The sequence below is a fragment of the Apteryx mantelli genome, chromosome 1, assembly GCF_036417845.1.
Source record: "Apteryx mantelli isolate bAptMan1 chromosome 1, bAptMan1.hap1, whole genome shotgun sequence".
In the NCBI taxonomy this organism is placed as follows: domain Eukaryota; kingdom Metazoa; phylum Chordata; class Aves; order Apterygiformes; family Apterygidae; genus Apteryx; species Apteryx mantelli.
In genome coordinates, this window is record NC_089978.1 from 162,583,624 (window position 1) to 162,600,369 (window position 16,746).

General features: G+C 38.4%; 1 protein-coding gene across 4 annotated transcripts in view; it reads right to left on the reverse strand.

The window, feature by feature from the left end:
* Positions 1-16,746, reverse strand: part of LARGE1 (LARGE xylosyl- and glucuronyltransferase 1) — a 285,687-nt gene that overhangs the window by 110,136 nt on the left and 158,805 nt on the right. The window lies entirely within an intron of this gene.

The window sequence follows — 16,746 nt, forward strand, 5'->3', positions numbered from 1 at the left end:
AGCTAAATGAAATAGTATCTTCTTATTAAAGATCTTTCATCAGAACCATCCTTATTCTTTCCATAACTGAAGACTGAAAAAAACCTGAATTATCTAATCTATCTAGTCCTTTTGGTATGAATACTGAAATTATATACCATGACTCTGCGTGCTGTGCACATGTGATTATTCTGGTAAATGCTGAGTAATGGGGAGCGACAGTCTCTGTCCACTGATACTTCAACAGCAAGTTGTCTTCCCTAACTCTGCTCAGATCACCTCTGGGCAAAGCTGCCTGTCTTACATAGCAGTTGTTGACAGCCTAACTCAGCTTTCTCACAGTTGCTACAATTGTATACATGTTCATTAGAGTTAGCAGAAGTGCCATTATTATGGAAAGAAGCCTAATACAAACAAGTATCATAAAAATAAAATCAACCCTCCTTGTTTCTATGATGGTAGAGGGCAGAAGGGTGGCTCCTTTTCTGTTTGTGAATGAATTGTATACAAACTACATTCCTGTGGGTTTTATGTATTTTTATTCTTAAAAACATTTGAGCCTGGTGGCCCACACACTGAGATCAAAGAGCACAACACTTCTACCAAACCACCACAAATACATTAAACCAGAACCAGACTCTTGTGGTGTACTTGCTCAGGGAATTGTAGTGATTCTTTTTTCTAAATTTATTATTATTTTTCCCCTGTAAACAGCTGATGGGATAATTTGTGCTGGATTTCCCATGTGAATACTTACTGCTGTCTAGCTGTAAGTGAAATCTCTGCATGGGTAGGTAACTTTAACCTCTTTGAAAGGGAAGGAGACTTGGTCTTGTTTGGAAGACACTACAAATATGAGTAGAATGAGAGTGGGAACAGTGACCAACAGGAGAGGACAAAGAACTTAAGAATGCTTCTCTGATATCAGATGAAAAGTCCGTCTAGCTCAGCAGACTATCTCCAATAGTGGACAGTGGTAGGTGCCTACTGAAGAGTATAAAAGCAGGAAAATTATACAGTGATACTTCCCCCATAAATATTCCCATGATTTGCAGCAATTTTCTGAGCCAGAGGTGGAATCTTTCTGTTTAATAGCATTTGATGGATTTTTCATCTATGAATTTAGTTGATTTTTGAATTCCTGCAAATTTTAGCAACTACTACATCCTGCAGCAAAGAGTTCCACAGCTTATTTGTAACTCCTGTTTGCATCCACCTATCTATCAATTTCATTTGGCTTCCCCCAGCTTTTGTATTAGAGGCTAGAATACACAATTATTCTGTATTTAGATTCTCCATGCCATTTTGTGGTATGCTGTACCTCTGTCATATTCTTCCTCAGTCATCTCTTTTCCAGGCTTCAGTCTATTTAGTCTTTCCTCATATAGAAGCTGTTTCATATGCTGGATCAACCTTTACAGCTTTCTTTTTTCTTCCTTTTTTAGTTTTACAAAAATCTTTTTGAGACATAGGGACCAGAAATGCTTGCAGTATTTATGGCGTAGTGCCTCACGTATTTACACAATAGCATAACACTGTTCTTTGCATTTATCTGTTTCTTCCCTAATAATTTCTAATGTTTGATTTTAACTTCTAGCTGCTAGAAAGCATTGATTCAATTCTTATTCACAGACCTAGCAATATGTCAAGGCTTTTTTGCTGAGTGGTAATGGCTACTTCAGAGCCCATCACTGCACATTTAAAGTTAGGATATTTTTTTCTCATGTGTCTTTCTCTCCATTTATTAACAGCTACCTATTTATCCTCATTGGTATAAAGACAAAAATAATAGCTCTTAGATGCTTGTGGGAAGTCGGGTGTGGGGATGGATGCCAGTCATGACAGTGAGTGTGGAAAAGAACAGGGCAAGTGTTCTGGTTGGGTGAGGAGAAAAAATGTACTTTCAAGTTATGTGTCAGGATAGGACATATTTTAGTGTTTGCTAGAAGCCCAATCAATTAAATTCAATTATCATTACATTCCTATTCAAACATTCTACTCCTAAAGGTCATCAGTCTCACATATTAACGTGATACCTTGTTTTCAAATATGATTTTGTTGCACTCACCCTTCTTGTTGTTACATTACCAAAATTACGATAAATAGAGCAGTAAGGTGAAGCACAAGAAAAGAGAGAATTTATTTCCACTCTTGCACTACTGCTGGTTTATACATACACATACTGGAAGATAAAAATGGTACCTAGCTTGGAAAATCAGAAAGGAGAGCAAACATTCAAGAACATAGAGGAAAGCCAAACTAAAATTCGGTGGGACTGCATAGGTTTCCCTCATCGCTTAACATATTCCCTTATGCACTACAGATCCAAGCTCAGCAAAGTGCTAACAACTTGGTGTGCTATGTGCTTCTCTGACTGTGATGGGGTATGCAACAGTATCATTAAACAAAGCACTCAGAGCTTCAGTTAGCCAGCTACATAAAGCTGAGACTGCCTTTCTTTTCCAAATACAACCTTTTCCCGGTTAACCAGATCTGACTCCTACCTCCCTATCAGAAGAAAATCTATCCTGACTCTTCCTGACAAATAGGTTGCAGTCCATATAACTTCTTTTTGCCTGTTAAACAATGTATTTCCCATTCTTAAAGAATTCCTCCCTGTCTCACAGAATATAGCACTGTAGCAGTTCCTGAGCTACACAGAGTGCTTCCTGTTTAACATGGTAAGATGGGGGAAGTCTAGTTGATGTGTTTTCCCTGGCAGCATGTCCTTAAACACTTTACATTGGAAAAATGCAGCCTTCAATACTGTATTGATTTCTCTCTATATTCACTGCATCTTCTGAGATATGCTGGGGAAAAATATCAATCGAAACAATCCTCAGCAATGACATAATGTTCCCCTCCCCACACCAAGTAAAAGACATCCTTTCATCTTTCTGCTCAGCTGACTTCACAAACGCATCACTAGTGTCTGTACCTTGCAAGAACCTAAAGGTCAGACTGGCTGGATTGATGCACCAGGCTGAGAAACTGCAAGCCTGGAGGCAGAGGATGCCACCTTCAGTTATCCCTCTCAGAGGAAGGCTAAAAAATGGGATCAAATAGACTCAAATGCAGTCAGTTGCTACTGCCACCCAAACATAAAGGCTGCAGATTCACCATGGTGGGAGAACCGACAGCAACAGATGCAAGGAATCAGAAGACAGCAAAGGATGGGGAGAAAAAGGAGAGCAGACTGTAAATAATGTTGTCTCCCTAAAGCTGTCATGCTGGGTTTTGTTATACTGGCCTCTAGAATATACTGATTGAAATAAAGCGAAATGTGAATTTAGGCTTTGTAATGAATGACCTGATGGAGATCTGGATTTCCAAAAGTATGCAGCTTCTAGTTGCTCTCACTAGCTTTAACAAAGGCACGATGTTTCTGAAGACTGTATCAGACTGGTGAGAACCTAACTTCAGAATCTTAAAAAAAACAAAACAAAGCGAAGCAAAGCAAAACAAAACTTCCTGGCTACAGTATAATCATAGAGAGTCCTGTAGGTCTGCACAAACCTTCTGAATTGTATCTCACAATGAACAGAAAACCAATGCAATCTATGTGGTGTCAGAATTTACAGCTAGTTGGTTCTCTATGAAGAAAAAACACATAAATTCTTTGCTAGCTGCTGATATCAGGCAGCTCTTATAAATGGCCCAGGCATAGGAAACAGCCCTGGAAACTCTGATGTGTGAATCAGATGACAATAAAAATTGTATTTTATCAGATTGGACAAATATCTTCCCAGACACAGTTGATACCTTTTGTCCGTAGTTTTTTCATTACTTGTTTAGTGCTCTGTTGCTGCTATGAATATGAAAAGTGGGATGATAAAATTGTTCTTAAAAGCATGTGACCCTTATTTAAGGCAAAGATAGGAAAATACTGTCACCATTTTAACAGCCATCATTTTACTAAGTCTAGAAAAAAAAATTGAATTTGCAACACAAAGCTTAAGAAAAAGGGGAAAATCAACAAAATCGTATTGCTGGCACAAGACAGGAACTTTTCTTGATGTGCGGTTTTTCTCATCACTTTTTCAGTTTCACACAGGGACAACTTATTTCTGCTGTGAATTTTCCCTTGCCTCTTCTCATATTCATGAAAACAGACTCACAATTCCAGCAGCACTAACACAGATCAGGGTTAGTTTCAGGATAGTCTTTCCCATCTCACATTGTCCATGCCTCACGGTATCTAAACTCTTGGCAGGGACATCTGGCTGATTCTCTTTCACACTCTGTTGTTTTTCAGAGATCAACATTTTATTGCTGAGGTTGGGTTAACTGCATTTTTGAGAAAGGAAGGGAACAGCAGGTTGAAATTCAATGTGGGTGACATTTGTGTCTATCTTTAGCACACTGTATTTGATTTTGCAGGTAATTAAAGAAAATAAGAATCAGAAGAGAGAGAGAGAGAGAGAGACCAATTCTGAGCGACCAAAGAACCCAGGAGGAAGAAGGTGGCTGTCACCTGTAGCAGTTTCCTCAGTAGGAATGCCAAAAGAAATCTCCTTGCATTTCACCTTCGGAAATTCACTGCCTTTGCTCTGTCCTTGTCAAGTATCCAGCAAACGTTAACAGAAAAGTCTGATTTAAACTAAAACAAACTCTTCTGTTAATGTTTGCTGGATAACTTATAACTTTAACTTTGAATGTGATTTTTTCCCAGGTGATTCACAGGTTTCGATTATACTCTCTCCCATAACAGGTCCTTACTATTTATATGAATGGTTGTCAAGGAAACCAGAAATCAAGTAGTGCTGTATAACTTTTCTAGATTTAGAATTTCTTGTGCCTGAATACTTAAAAAAAAAAGAAAGAAAAGAAAAAGTAATTCACATTGAGAAACAACTGTAAGGAGACTGGAATTTATACATTTTTGCTAAAATTATTTTTCTGTTTCTGTTGGCCTTTGCTGCTGTTGTTCTTACTCATCATAAAGGTATCAGTAACTTTAATAGAATTCTGCTTCATCTCTTGCTTTATGAACAGATGATATCTTCCACACATACATGCAACAAGTCTGGATACAAATAGCAGTGAGTGAAAAGGTTGAGATAGAAATGGATGATTATCTCTGGGTCCTGGATAATGTAGAGCAAATGCAGAAATGATGGACCAAGCCACAATTGGAAAGGAAGATTAGATATGAAAAAGACAGAACAAACAAAACCTCCCAAATCAGCATCAGCATACAGTGAAGTAGAAGAATAAATGCAAATTAATTCTCCTCACTTTCTAACAAAGTCTGTAACACAGTCTGGCTGATGTTGATGCTTGTTTTTCTTTCTTTTTTTTTTTTTCTTCCCAAATCTCTCACCAGTACACACATATACACAAAGGACAAACAAGGGGGAAAAATGTGATTTAAGAATGCTTTTTCAATAACAACTTATTTAATAACAAAATTAACTGAGGTGCCAAGAGTTAGGCCATGCTCCATGTTTGAACCAACATGCTTTAAATGGATAAAACTGCAGACTGTTATATAAAATAGAATGGAGTGGGGTTTTTTTGGCTCTGCGATTTAGGTGACAAGACACTCAGACATATAGCTTATTCAGAAAACAAATGATGAACAGTAATTCACCTACTGGAATCTTTAAGGATTATCTCCCTCCTCTTAGGTCTTTGTCTGGCTTTCCTCCACAAGGTTTCCATTTCTCCCTCCTTGCTTAGCCCCACCAAACTCAGATGGCCAATTTCCATTTGACTCTAACTCAGTCCTTTTCTTACCTCCAATTTGAGGCATTTTTAATTCCCTCCACTGTTTCAAGCTATCTCCAAAATCCTGAATACTCTCTTTGGTTTTATTCCCTCCTTTGTACAAGATGAGGCTGGAGAATAGAAAAGGAAAGAGTGGTCAGTCTCAATTAGCACTGTTTCTTGTTCCTTTGGGGCCTTTGGCCTCAGCTCACAGCTGTTTTACAGTGTGGCAGTCAAAGGTGGAGGACCTATCAGGGTCAGAACAATCTTAAGAGCAAGGAGAATAACCCAGTCTTAAGGTCAAGGAGAATAAACCAATCACAGCCTCCCAGTCCTACTTCTCCAGCAGAGGCCAAAGTCTTACCCACTTGGTAAGATGAAGCCATTTTTTTTCCTTCCTCGCAGTGAATGAGTGAAAAGAGACACAAGGGAACTGGGCTAGATAAAAAGGCAGGAAGCCAAAGTTTCCTGCTAAAAGCTGACACATAGGCAGATCTGGCTAGAATTTGGCCAGTGGTCAAAAGCAACTCATGGCTGCCCTTCTCCCTTCACCTGTTTGGAAAGATAAGGAAGATTAACTGCATGCTTTAATTGCTAGTGAACTCAATCAACAAGCTCTTTGTACCAATCCATCGGGGAAGATACAAATCCATGAAAATATTATAGATGCCAGCTTTTCAATTTTAGCAAATATGCAAATCTGTGTACATTAGCTGCAGCCATTATATGTTCTGGCAAATTTCCATGTGGCTCTTGGGGTCAAAGTCCAAAGACATCTAATCTATATTTCACATGATGTTAGGATATTAAACAAGTGTGTCATCAGAATGCACTGGCCAGAATACAGAGCAACACCATCTCCTGTATAAATACATGTTATGCTGGGTTGACAATAGCCTCACTCAGTCACAGAAATGCATCCGGAGTGGGATTTTTCCCTTAGTAGATTTTGGGCAAGAGCCTTTATTTTAGGATGATGAAAGAAGGCAAAACAGTTAGTGACTAGTATTAACCAAATAATGTCTGTTAGAAAACTGTAGGTCTAAAATATTAAATATTATGCACATAAAGTTTGAGGAAAAGACTTCCTACCCATTTAAAAATTGAAAAATCTAGTCCTATTTGTATCCCATAAAAGAGAGAATGTACTTCAGTGCAACAGAGAGTTGTAGAAGATGCTGATATAAGGAATGAATGCAGCTTATACACAGACCTCTGAAATCCTAATGTGAGGTTAAAACTTGGTAAATAAATATAAACAAAAAAGGATGCATTCTGCTATTCAGAAGGAAATGACTAGCTAGCACCCAACATCTCACCAGTAAATCACCATACTCCAGAGCTATACTTTTACAGTTTCTACCTTCAGAGCAGGAATGATGGAACTTCAACAGCTGAAAATGCTGCACCAAGAAACAAACCTACCAGTGGGTGGAAGGCACCTCCTGCTGGTGGGACAAATGATGTATACCATAAAGAATTATTAGTTCTGTTATTTTCAGCAAAAACAAAGAATTAGCAGAAAAACAAAACATCCTCAGTCCTGCAGGGTTGGAGGACAGGTGAGTGGGGACCTATTGTATCGCAATTATTGTTGCAAGAGAATAAAAATTACATGAAGAAATTTTCTTTTCTCCAATGGTAAGTATTATAATAGATCAATGCTCCTGGAAACTAAAATGCTGCATCTGGGATAAAAAGGATAGAATGTATTACAATTATGAGCCAGAGATACTAACAATAACCTAGTATAAGAAGCACTGACTGAAATAGTAAAAAGTATTATTTTTCTTTGTTACTAGAAAGAGATAAGATGTCTCTCAAACAATACAGAACTACCTAGAGAAACACTGAAGAAAATAAAGATGTAATTAGGAAAGCTGGGCTCCTCCAAAGCATGGAATATTGAGCTTGATTTTAGTGACACCAATTTAGCTTCTGGCCTAGGTTCTGGTTAAATATTGGTCAAATACTATTTCAGATAACAGTGAAGTCACACAAGTGGTGTTTAAAGGAAGCCTCCACTTAGTAGCCATGTATCGCTTATCCTTCTTGAAACTTTTGGTATGAGGTTAGCTAAGGCCACTGGTATCACTCTAACTCCATGTAACCTTGCAGTTTCACCTAAGGAGTATCAGATAAGAATTGCAGTCAGATAGACAGGTGAGCACAGATCCTAAATTGCTGATTAAAACAACACAACTGGAACCATTTTATGAAGGCTTTTAGTTGTATCGGAAAAAAACTGGAATCCATTCAACTGTGGAAAAGGGTCAAACTGGAAGCAATGGAACAGTATATGAGAAAATTATCAGATTAAACATTGCTGAGATTTCATCCTCTTTGCTGAACGGATGAGACCTAGATATCATACCTTCGTGAAACAAAACTTTTGCAGGATGAAGTCAGTTTGAGCTGAAAAGTGAAATTTCACAATTTAGAAATTCAAACATTCTCACATCAAGTGATTCAAAAGTAAGTATCATCAGTGGCATCTAATGAATAACCTAAATATAAAGTCCCCCTTTAAAGCAGGTAAACAAACTCCAAATCAGCCTGAATGTCTCTACCCAGGCTGAGATGGTCATAGAAGACCTATGAGAAGAATGACTTCAGTTCACTCTTCTTCAGAGTCTTCTTCAGACTTCAGAGTGTGCCAATGCTATGTTAGACACACATAGCATGGCTTGTAACTGCCAGTGCTGGGAAAAGCTGTCACACAGAGAGGTGTGCCAGGGTAAGATGAACACCATTTCTCATCGTAAGATCTACCATTTGATCCCTGACCCTTCAGAATCCTTTCTGCCTACACTGACTACTTGACCATTGAATGAGAAAGAGCAGCTTCCATCTGAACTATCTTACCAAGCTTCCCTGAATTTCAGTTGTTTCTCAGAAACAAGTTAGAGCTTAGCACTTTACAAATGATGAGTTCTAACAACTCCAATCCCCTGGTGGTGAATTAAGCATATTCTTGGAGGCCTTCAGCATGCTTATCAATCAGACATGAAAATATATGCACGTCAGATCTTTGTAAATCCAAAAGCAAGGATCACTAAACATTTTTAAAAGACGCTGGGATTAATAACAATTCTGGAAAGAAATGCCTTGAACAGTCACTGCTGTCCTATCAGTAATCAGATGCCCTGCCCTATGACAGGGAGTTATTCCTACAAGCATGCGATAAGCTGTTAAGATCCAAGACCATAGTCATTATTTGTCTTCCCAGATCCTTGGCTATCAGTGACAAGAAAAGGAATTGTGCTAGAACACAGGATGACTGTTAACTTTGTCCAGCAAGTACAGAGGTTATACAATCTAGAACCTTTACTGCAGTCTAAGGCAGTTCAAAATGTTGAACTGTTTTGACAGGGGGAAAAAAAAAGTGAGGTTAGGACAGCAAACTGCTTCCATTCCTCATGGAAGGGTGATACAGTTCTGAGAAGGCAGATGCCATACTGAGCAAACATAGTACAAACAGTAGTCACAGCAGTCAGTTTGAGGCACTTTGTTTTTTTAACATTTTTTTTTCAGAGCACACTGTATAATTTTAGTAAAACAGAATCATCTTTGGAAAATCTCATGTGCAGTCATTTATCTTTTCTCATCCTCTGCTAAAACTCCCTTCTTTGGAGGTGCTGCACACGTTGCTACAGTAAGAGTGACATTATAGAAGCTGAATGCCAAACAGGAGTCCTTGTTATTGAAATGTCACAGAAGTCAGCTACGGTGATACAGATGTTGGTGATGGTAGTGGAAGAGATCTGGCTCCTTATTCCTCACTTTAGGTATGATACAAAGAACAGTTACTCTGACTTGCTGGCAGAGGTAGATCAAAATGACTGTATTGCTTTCTCCTTAAATCAAGAAACAGTGGAGCTACAAAGAAGCCCACAACTGTTAGAGATAAGTTACAAAAATAAACAAAGAACTCCAATGATTCCAAGACACTAACACCAGCAGGGAAATGAAATGGGATTTATAAAGACAGGCATAAGGATTTCCTTTGGAATATCTAGTTTAAATTGTCACATGGGTGACTATCCAAAATTAGTTTGGAGACTTCAGAATTCATCCTGGTACATGCAGTAGAAGCACTGTGTAATATAACACAGAAAGCAGACTCCGCTTGAGAAAGGCCCAGGAAATACTGTACCTTCTTGCATCGCACTGGGTTTCATCCCAGGATACCAGTCTCTCACAATTTCTAGTCTTAAATTAACAGACAACATTTGTAAATCCTAGGAGAGTTTACACAAAAATCTACTGCAAAAAACTCTTCCATCTTTGGCATCTTGTCTAGCTTTATAGTCAAAGTCACAGGTGAGACTGTTGATAAAAAATAGGTATCACTAAGCACACAACAACTGCTGAAAGTCTGTAAAAGCAGCCATGACTGTCATTCCCATGACAGATTTCTGACTGACCACACTAATTTCTACAAAACTAGATGGACCTTCCTTTAATTGCAGACTATTTTGAGCAGGCACAAACTTAAGACTCAGTGTGATTTTATGTAAAATTATTTTTTCATATTCTGAGTCTGAATAATAATGGAAAACACTTCTATTTTTAATTTGCAATTGTGCATGGCTTTTTTGTGTATAACAAGAATCAGGAGATCAGAGGAAGTAGTACTTAGGCTACTCTGTATGAATAGGTTTTGACCACTTTACAAAGGTTCCACTGTGCTGGGGAGTTTGAATTACCATTTGTTTCTTGGTGGATACTGATTTCCTCCCAACCAGTTTGATGGAAAATATCTTGGCTTACAAAAACTGGTTTGTTAATATCCAGCCATTAGCACTGAAAACCACGGACAAAGGAAGGTTAACACCACACAATTCTTAGTATGGCAGCTTTGTGTCACAACCACAAGCATATTTTATTACCTGAATATTTCAGGTCTCTATCATTTATTATGTTCATCATCAAATGTGCAAAATCTAAATCTTTATGTGGGAAGAAGTAAATTTAGGTCTAAAACTATGTCATCCAAGCTATGAAAATCTGTACAATGCTTGGTCTATAGGCTTTGGTATTTAAAATCTGCAATTCACATTTCCTCTTATTTTTTAAATTATTCTTTAAAGAAAGGGAAAGGGCAGCAAGAACAGCAGTAATCTATGCGTTTTATTTCACTGACATGTACAGTAAAACAATTCACAGAAAGATCTAAGATTGCTGAAATGCAGGAGCATTGCAAACCCACCATAACATGACAAAATGCGACAAAAACATAATGCTGTAAAGACACTGTAATTAAATACCTACTACTGTACACCTTAATGTCAACATAAACAGATGCTGTGTTTCCCATCCTGTATTGCATTAATAACAAGTATAAAGTGGAAAATAAAGGAGAAAAAGTAATGTATGTTTGCTTTATGACTTTGTAGGTCTGCCTATGAGATATACAATGAACTACTTATCAGACAAACAATCACATATTGCCTTTAAACACTATATAATCTGCATGCAGTGTAATGCAAATACAGTGTAATTATTATAATCAATGATAGTCCATAGTTAGGTACTAGTCCTGTGAAAATACACTGTTCTGGATGAATACTTCTGAAACATCCAGTGCAACTGCTTGGCAAGGAAGATTGTGGAACACTGGAAAGTGCCAGTCAGTTTTGTTGTTTGAGGCTTTATCAATATTGTTATCATTGCTGTTACCCTCTCCAGGTGATGCTAACAAGCTGTTCCTCAGACATCATCTCACGTGTTCCCACTTCTCAATCAACCCCTCCCTCTCATGTTCAGCAGGAGGTTTTCTGCAGTTCCGTTGGAAGGACTTGCTTGAACATGTTTCCAAAATTGGTTAATGGCCATGTATGATAGATACAGCCCCACCAATGCTATCCTATGTTGGAAAAGCTTCCACTGGTAACAAAAAGATGGGATGGCTACTGTAGTTGTTTTTAGTGTCATCTGTTGCACAGACACTCATGAACAGATTGTTTGTTAAAAAAACCTAACCTGTTATTGGGATTTTGGCTTAGGGTAACTCTTGTGATGGCAATCCAACCTCTCAAACAGGACAATCGGTTGCTGTCTGGATGTTGAATGGAGTCTCCATTGCAACAGTCCTTGCAGAGGAATCTTAGCTGGATTGGGTGAAACTCCCTGAAACATTGTTTTGCCCAATTCTTATAAGCTGGCCTGTGGTCCTGCTTCCAGCACATACATGATACATCAATACATATTATCTTAAACTACATAAAAATCATCTCCTAACTATGGTAAATATGCACAAAAGACTGTCCTATGTGACCATTTCCACATCTGTAGGAACAGTTTCCATTGACTATTTACAAGTGTCTTATCTACGTAGAATTGATTATTTTGCAGTAGGGACTGTCTGGGAATCTCTGGGACAATGAAATTCTCCACCTGAGATGTTAATCAATGCATTTACACAAACAAACTGGTCTAGGCACAGAAGAGCTGCCTGGGAAAACCTCTAGAACTGTCTGAAATTCCCACTGGGAGACCTCCTGTAACAGTCAAATATTCATTGTGCAGGTGGCTAGCCAGTCAATCAATCACCTAGTTTCAGTTTGGCCCATTGTCTCAAACAAGTCCATTATCTCATCTGTGCAGATGACTAGCCTTTGAGTTCCTGGACCACCCAGGAAATTAGTAACATAAGTGCTGTGGGTGAGCACATTAGCAAAGCCCTGAGAGCCAGCTACACTACAATTATGACTAAAGAACAAACTTGATTTTCATACTTAAATCTCATAGCCCTTGCCACACATCTATCTGACCAAATGATGTCAATGTCTGACCTAGTGAACTGCCTTCACAGTTCAAATGGAAAAAAGTGGAACTTCTAAGGAGTGATTCATCTCATCCTAAAGTAAATGCCTAAAGTTAGATGATACTGATTCCACACTTTATCCCAGATTAGTTTTGCCCTCTGGATCACATCACTGATTTTGACTGAGTGTGCAGACTACACTGACATTTCTCATATGAAACCCATATAAGGCAGCACTGGTAGTGAGAACTGTAGTCTATTGGTTTCGGGAATGAAAAAAAGCTGGAATACTGTTCATTAGCAGAGAAGCATGGAACTTTTCACATTTCCCTTTCAGGTCAAATGCTCATTTATTGCAAAAGCCCATTCACCATCTCTACCTTCCAGTTCACAGACCAATTGCAGCACGTTTGTGGGCTGAACTATTTAAAAGACATGGCTTTTCTGCTTTACTAGTGATGACAAGACTACATTTATCTGGGCCATCAACAGTTACACACAGCAGGGAAGATAGATAACTGTTCCTTCTCTCAGTTCACCTGATGTTGTCAGCAGTCTGTCAGGCAACATCTGGGAAAACAAACCTGCCTCATCTATATTCCACATATCACACATTCAGTACTGCTTTATCAGTTGCTACTTCGGCTCTGGGCCAATGTTGATCACAATGGGTTTAATATCTGTACGTTCTTATGAGTGAATTGACACAAGATTCCACATCTAACGATGAAGTGCTGAAGCACTAAGGGCTAGAGTGTTCCATGACTTCAATGGTTAGCTCTGGGCCTTCTTCACATAAGACTGAACGGAAAAACACAATATCCTGCAGCTTGATACTTGCAAATCACAGCTGTAATGGTTTTTCTAGATCAATGTTTTGCTGGTATAGTTTTAGGTGCATTGTTTAACCTACTTTTCAAACAGAATGTCATCTGCCATGATAAGATTTACTCTCCCACTGAATTTAACACTACTGGTCAATCCATTAATATAATGACTTTTGCTATCTACTGTTACATGTTTCTAGAATAGTTTGCACAACAGATGCATTCTTCTTTCTTTTATTTAAAATTCAAGGAAGATAATTTCCAGTTTCTAGTTATTTTGTGGGATGCAGTGCTGTAACAACTACCCCTAGTACATTAGGTCCAAAGTTGAATGTCAGGGCTAATGTGGTCACATAAAGTGAAGCTACACTGTCAAGTAACTTTCCATTTTGTAGTCATAGCCATATGTGGCCACACAGATTTGGAAGTGTTACAATGTAGGTCATACTGAGTGGAAGGAGCGTGAACTCTGTGCAGCTATGGAATAGCATTTCTGGTAGCACACCAGGTATCAGGTCCACACCTCAAGGATGCTTATTGCTAATTACTAACTGCATGCAGCAGTTTAGTTAATGGGACAGAGTTGCATTGGCAGTACAGTTCAGAATCTGAACAGTTTCTCAAGTAAGGGAGAGCTTTTAAGCACAGATCTGCCTTGTGGTTAGTGCCAAGACAATGAGGAGAGAAGCCAGGTTATGTTGGGGGTGGCTGTGAATGTCTTAATAGACCTGGCTGTTATAATCACCAAACTGGCTGTTTAAAAGAAATGCATCCAGCAAGCTCCCATCCCAAGCATGGCTAACCTTTCTCTTGGAAACACTGTTGCCTTGGCTCAGCTCCACAGCCAGTACTCCTCCTCTTCCTCCCCATCCCCTATCCTGTCCCTCAAACAAAATAGACATTTCCTACCCCCTTGTTACTCCATGCGTCTTCCAAACAGGCTGGTATTAGTTTGGCAGCACCCACCTTGAGGGAGAAAATGAACACAAGACTGTATGTGGTGCAGGACAACCATAAACAGCTGTGACACCTCAGAAAAGAAAAAATCAATCATCTTCTCTAAATTTTAAAAGAAACTTCTAATGCATTTAATTCCAAGCAGCAGACTGAAAGCACATATGTTGGTTTGCTGGCAGTAGAAAATCTGGGATAATCTTTAGTATCTTGTCTTCCCTTTCTTGTAATGAAGGCCTTCCATTCTCCTCTAAAACCTGCAAGGAGATGTCATCTACTGAAGAGCCTTATTTTCTCCGCTTTTTTTCAGGATGCTGGTCACTCTAACTCTAAGCTAAACAATATGCATTTTAAGAACTTCAGGAGATGTTAAGCAATATTGCCAAATATTTTAGTCTCCAAATTCTGCCTTTTAAAAAGTTAATAATCTAGTGGGAAGTGTTGCCTGAACTCTAAATAGCTACTTGAAAACAAGCAAGCGTTCATATTATTTATGGAGGATCTAACATCATGTGCTCCCTTCCACTGGCTGAGTAGGAGCAGGATTTTTCCTAGGACTTAAGGGCTTAAGCTAACATGCCAGCTCCTGCTGCGTTAGGAAGTGAGGGCCTGGAAGCCCATACTTATCCAAAGGGAAAAAGACAAATATGAAATGAAGTGTTTTCTGTATCAACTAAAAAGTGTTCCAAATGTGAATGAAAGCTATGCAGAAACTCCTCAAACTCCTGTTCAGTCTAAGCCTTTTTAAATTTCAGTCATTGGTATCAATTACAGAATTAAAAAAGAACTATAGAGGGTCATTAAAATTGAAACATGGTATATACTATAACACTGGATTCATAGATTACTTTTGAGAAAGGTAGAATTTCTAGCAAAACTTTCCAGTATCAGACCTGTTTTCCTAACACTGGACAGCCTAATATAGCTCCCAACAGTACATGTGAAAAAATAAAAAAATGCAAAACAACCATCAAAACCTCTCTAGAGGTTATTCAGGAAACAAAAGAAATGAGTTCCTACAGCTGTCTGTAAACAGCTCCTCTGTGTTCTTCGCTAAAACTTGCAGAATGATCTGGATATGAGTCAGTATTATATCTAGCTTTTAAAACTCTGTTTATATTTACAACTCTTTGCTGTCATTTGGCCTTGTTCTGTCACATTCACCTATGCTGAGTACTATTTTATACACAGATTTTTGGCCACTGAAATCAGGAGAATTGCTTGGTATGTAGTATGATGAACTCTGAGCAGGAGTGGCAGATCTGGAGAGATGTATTTATGCATCAATATCTGCATCCAGTAAGAGAGCAATCCCCAACCTAAAGCCTACGGGGTTACATGCAAGGCATTACTTTCGGTCACCAGCCATTTAAAAATTAAAGTTGAGTCAAGAGGGAGGGCAAAACAAGACTTTGCCCTATAGCATTTTATCTGCAAAACATTGCTGCCTATAAATCAGTAAGCTGGGGATCACTGAGGTCTTTTGGTTATTATTTACTCAAGTAGATTGGACCATACCCAAATGACCAGAAGGAAGACAGTAAGAGGTCTGCCTTGCCCAACTGAGAGGCTAATTAAGCACCATGAAAATCTTACAATTTACAGAAAAGCTCATCTAATATAGACATGTACAAGACTTACAAGAAGAAACCTCCTTCTTGTTTTAAAGCTATAAAGAACCGACGGAAAATATCTAGCTAATTAGGTTAATAGCTGCTTATTGCTTCATGTAGGAGGAAGAGTAAAACAATAAAAATAGCTACGAATGAAATATTTTTCTCAAGGATCATTCTTTCCCTTTACCATCTCTTTCTACAACATTTTGCACTCAAGATTCTACCAAGTGGTGTGCTTTGAATTTACCTTAATTAGCACAGCAATTTGCTAAATTTTGTTTTTCCCTTGTTTCAGGATGTTGTTCGTATTTAGCTCTGAACAGTCTGATATGCTGTACAAATTATTGCCACCAAATCCAAATGTTAAAATTTGAATACTTCACTCTACCTTCACAGTAAAAAAATGTGCAGCTCTGAAATGCAGTGCTTTGCCTCTGTGATCTAATTTAAAGTTTCCAACTCTATGAAAAGATAATACTTTATGCTTTGAGTAAGTTATTTTTTTCCCATGGAACTCTCCTTTCTTCCCAGTCACTCCTTTTGAAAGGGCATCCAGATAAAGCAGGTAGCTATTTCAAAATGTAATACTGAATACCTCTTCAGAGTGTGTGTACTTATCGTATTACATACGCATGCTTAAGGAAGGCAGGGAGGTTGAGTGTTTCCAGTAACAGCCTTAGGTTTATTGAACAAGATACTTAAAAATCCACCACTGCTACTAAAAAGAAGCACCCCTAGCAAAACATAATGTGATCAAATGCAGTTCAACCTGGGCAACCAGAGTCCCCTTGATAGCAGGCAAAATTCTAAGCTGCTAAACAATATATTCCATTAACAGAGAAACTGCACTGATTTTAGCAAATCAATATCTTTCAGTTACATTTAACTGAAG